The following is a 5,322-nucleotide window of genomic DNA, read 5'->3' on the forward strand; positions in this document are numbered from 1 at the left end:
TAAGTTGTGGAATGGCTGGGTAAAAGTATACCGGGTAGCCCATACACGACTGTAACAAAGTGAAAATGAACAGGTGATAGGTAAAGACATAAGACAAACTCACAAAGTTGCCATGTCTAACATAATCTATACATGTGCTGTAATATTGAACTCTGAGACTGTTCAAATGAAACCTCATCATGTTCAGCAGCGTCTCTTTTGCAATGCTTTGTCTGAGGTTTTATCTCAGTCTTTAGAAAATTAAAAAAAAATGGAGAAAGATCAAAATGATCAGTTACACTACTTTATTGAATCCGCAATCCAGCATATGAAAGATGAACAGAGAAGATAAGGTACTTTATGTAGAAAGAATGTAGAGTGTTTAATAAGAGAAAACACCGATGACACAAACTTAACCTGCGACTAATGTAGAACATTGAACAGAAAGAGGAAATAGTTTGTGATGCTTGCCACAGGAAGGAGGGAAATAAGAAAGATAAGGAAATCAAAGTACAATATCTGCAAATGAAACCGGCTTAAAATGTACTCAGCTACTGACTGAACTTCAGTTTGACTCAACGAATAATAGCAGCACAGTTGTTCTAACATCCGATAATCAACGACAGTTTGAACATGTTAAGTCAAAATCACTCTGGAAGATATGAATTGTTGCTGAGCCAGTATTTTAGCAACTCACATTATATGGAAACAATATCAACAGTTTTGTTTAAGATTGGAGACATAAACAGTATTGAAGTAAATAAAGACATTGGAAGTTTATTTTTGTGATGGACGTTCTTATCTAATATATAATCATCTGAAAGAACAAGCAGTCATATGTACGTTTGGTACTTGCCAGAAGTTTGTTTTCTCCAAACTGCAATACCTGTCACATTTAGATCGTCAATTTATTTATGAATTCGATTGGTACTATCTTCAAATTCAAGCAGAACGTTATGACATGAACCAGAATAGATCCTTCTTTGAGCTGAAATGGGTAAGATTCAATTAGACATTGTGCGAAAAAAAATCGCTTTTGTACCAGAAGCAGCTAATGTTAGGTTAAAGGCTGCAATGACGTGCACAAGAGTTGGAGCCTTTTGTTGATATTGCATATCGCTACACTACGACCACTTGTTCTGTCAGATATACGCAAGCGTACATGCAGCTAAAGTTCCTTATCCATGGGGATTTCTTCAATTCTCAAGTGATCCATATATATATATAACATGCTGAAAAGTCCTTAGAGTTTCACAAGGGGCCATCAAGTTCTGCATTACTGTTGGACAGAAAAATGCGGAACTGCTAAAAATCGATAGTAAAAGACGAAATAACTGCTTCATTGTAGAACACATCCCACATATACAACCCCAGATATCAATGCATTGGACTTTCTGACACTGTGCGGGATATTATGCTGCATGTAGAAGTAAATTATTTGAATGATTCATGTATCTATCACAACAGGAAATTACTCATATGGAAAAAAATATTTTATCCTCAAAGAAAAAAACAAAAACAACCCAAGACATTTACAGTTCTGGCTTCAAAGGGAATACCATCTAAATTGAATATTATTAACAAAACATTACACGAAAAAGAGAAACATAACACATTATCTTTGCTTATAGTCGAACAAGAGAAAGGAACCCTAAAATGAAGAAGCATTTGACATGTGCAGATATATTTTTAGAATTATCGGCTATGTGGATCCAAATGGTGATCATACATTATTATCAGGCATTGCCCTTCATGAAACTTGAATCGACGTCTTAGGCGAGTAAAGTAACATAATAAGACAATGAGGATTTACCATACATAAAGCATCTAGTACCAGGGACACGGAGGATAAACAGAAGCTAAGGAACATAGGCACAATAACGTTCAGAGTACTTCAAGCGAAAATCTTAAGAACTTCAGAACTAACTGAAAATGACATTCAATATCAGTATCATGTGAACGCATAGCCAAGATAGTAAAAGGAACAATACCTGGTCTTTCTTACATGAATTGAAAGATGCGTTATGTAATGTACATGGTGATGCTATTACGGAGGGAAGCGATGACAATCGAATGAAATAATTGCGATGTGCTGTGTTTTCTTTTACCGTTAAATTAAATGTCTTATTTTAATAAACATTTTGAAATATAAAGATATTTGAACTATTAATAATTTAATATCCACTTAGCATAGTGAACAAAAATGTTCATCAATATGGTCACTGGAATTAAGTAGGTTAAAGAAAATAAATTACTGTGTGTTCTTGATCCTTTCAAGAAGATACATTTTCCACGGAATCACACTTTTTTTCTCGGCATTAATATAAGAACACAAGCGGATGATATTCTGAACTGGCATGATAGTGTATACTCGACGCGACCCAGAATAATTCTGAGATAACGGATGCGGATATTCTTTTGTAGGTCATGTTTACTGCAGTTTCCGCTTCTTTTGGGCATGTTGTGGAATTAGGCAAATGAGAGGGGTTACCTTAACACATTTGATTATAAATGCTGCTTTGAATGCTGATTGCTTGTACTCGATGATTCTGACATATTGTCGTGCGCGGTTAGTCTGCCATGTATAACTGGTTACAAATGCATCTATGGTGTTGTGTTTATTATTTGTTGTGTTAAAAACTCTCCAGCTTAATAAAAGGAGGAAAAGATGTCCTGAACCAGATGCGCAGACGCTTTACAAGAGGTTTGAAGTTAAATCAACCCAAGAGGACCTAAATGCGGCGACATAAAGGAAACTTAGACGCATGCAGGATTACAGTACATTTTTCCACCGGACCTATCTCAGTTTCCATGATCCTGCTAAAATAGAACAGACGCCAGTTCTGTTTCTAATTCGACATTTATTATTCATTACCATTAGTTAAAAACTTAACATCTGTATTTCAGCAACAATGCTCAGGAAAAGTTGCAGGGTCATGTTCTGACTTCTTGAAGAAGCTTTTGTTCAAAGATGTCACAATGTGATCTGCATCTGTGGAAACAATATTTTGGTTTGATTTCAAGTATCACTATGCCATTATGGACAGGAGCTTGCACTGTATAATTCTAATGGGGATTTATACGTTTTCACGTTCATGAACAAAAGCAGCGTTACGCGCAATTGGTATTTTCGTATCTATCGGGATCCACCGCACAGACAGTGCACAACAATACAGCCATTCCAGGATTGTACTTGAAGCATGCGTATTCAGTTGACCAACATTGATATTACATACTTGGTCTCTTCCCATTTTTAACATATGAGATCGCGCCCTCTCGCTATCGTCTGTCTTTGCGGTTCCGATTGCACTTACTTCCACATGTCCAAAGTTTTCACCACATATGCATTGAACATTTGCTAAAAACGATATAAATATTTAAACTCACTGTTCGGTAAATTCTACAGATCTTACCATAACGGTATCACTGTGTACCGCAATTAATTTAGATACTAACGATTTAACCTAAAAGTTGAGGCCCTACGAACATTTTGCTCCTTTTTCTGGCTGTCATATAAACGGAAATACAAAATTATATTACTCTGTTTTATATGATCGTGAAGCCATAGTATATCCATTATAATACTTGAAATAGAAAATAATTATCGTGATATAAAAAATGATGAAATGCGATACACTATCTCGGCACAAAAGAAAAATTGCTGGCATCCCCCCCACCCCCCCACAAAATAAATGGTCAATACCCTGTTATTTGTATATTAATTGTTATAAACGTTATCCAAACAATAATAGCCATATGAAACTTTGCGGAGAAAACAACTCCCATAAGGTCCAGTACACATAAATCGCAACAGACGAGAACATTTTTAGTGGCCTGCAATAGTGAAATTGCGTAAAATACAACGGCTGATCTGATAAGAATCTTATGATGATTATCAATTGTACAGGAGAATACATGTACCTAACAAATAATAGCATTTGGATCAAATATATTTCAAAGCATCTACTTTTGCCGTCATGTTGACATACATGACAGGTAAAAGACTTGCGTTAAAGCGTTAATATTTCTAATATTATAAAATAATTTTTTATAAATACGATATTGTGTACCAACGAATAATTTTTATCCATTATTTTATCATGAGTAATGAAATATGCTTAAAAAGCATTGCATTTATATCTAGATTTCTCACTGAGACTATCGATAGCCAAGTGGTCTAAGACGATCGCCGTTATAGATTACCGACATCTGAGCCCTGTCTTCGTGGGTTCAAGTCTCACACTCGGCCGGCGTTGATATATGAGAAAGCTTGCCAGTATCTTCCTATGGGTGGGTGGATCATCAAGGGAGTTTTCCGGGTTCTTCCTCCATCATAAATACCTACAACAAATGGCCTATCATGTGTTGAAAAATGGTGTGAAACTCAAAACAACAACAAAAAACAAACTGAAACTATGGAAGCACCATTACAGTGAAGGAACTATGCTAATGCATACAGCGGAAGAAAAAACAAAACCACCCTAAAAAGGCAAACTGCTAATGCAGTAGAATTATATTCCGTATATAATTTAGATTATTCATAGCAGCAGCTAGCGCAACCTTTTCCTACAGGCTGATACTCCATATCCTTTTCAATAGTTGGTAATACAACTTTATATTGTAATGGAAAGATCCCAATACAGATGCAAAGTTTTGTGATGTTTCTCTAATTGACAGGTACCTGGCTGGTACACCATTGATAGATGATAATCCAGCCAAGACAACCAAGTATAATGCACTTGTTAAAGCAATTACAGCAGCTGGTGTACAGTACCTCACACCCAACAGGTACTTTCATAAAAGCAGCTAGCTTTGCTTTGGCCTAAACGAAGAAGTGGTTACTAGGCGAAATTCCAGTAACTCTGACTGGATCGAGAGCAGAAAGGCTGTTCGTACATTATGTTGTAAATGTAATGATCGCGTACCATTCTGATTGGCATCATTAGGGTAAGCATCCTATCTGCTGCCATCAACCTGGTCAGGAGCGTCAAGCTGGACACTCCGACGGGCTCCATGATCGCCAACCATCCGCTTGCTGTCCTCAAGCTGATAATTCCGATTGGCGTCATAAAGGTTAACATTCTGATTGATGTCCTCAATCTTGCCATTCTGAATTCCAAAATCATTATCATGAGTTGTTGCTATGTCCAGATGGATGTCATGCTGGTTTACATGTTTGATTCTATCTGGCAGAGAACAACATGTTTACTTAGATTAAATGCAATTGATTAAAATTACTAAGATCGTTAAGATCATTACCGTTTTGTTTTCATTGTAGTAATTAATGGAGGAAAATCAAATAGATAGATGTTGTCGTGGTTGAACTGCCACCTGCAGAGAGAG

At 36.3% G+C, this 5,322-nt stretch overlaps 1 pseudogene; it reads left to right on the forward strand.

The window, feature by feature from the left end:
- Window positions 1-612: 612 nt before the first annotated feature.
- LOC149799921 (uncharacterized) lies at window positions 613-4,789 on the forward strand (annotated as a pseudogene).
- The last annotated feature ends 533 nt before the right edge of the window (window positions 4,790-5,322 follow it).

Source organism: Sinohyriopsis cumingii, chromosome 5 (assembly GCF_028554795.1).
Source record: "Sinohyriopsis cumingii isolate HCF-2022 chromosome 5, ASM2855479v2, whole genome shotgun sequence".
In the NCBI taxonomy this organism is placed as follows: Eukaryota; Metazoa; Mollusca; class Bivalvia; order Unionida; family Unionidae; genus Sinohyriopsis; species Sinohyriopsis cumingii.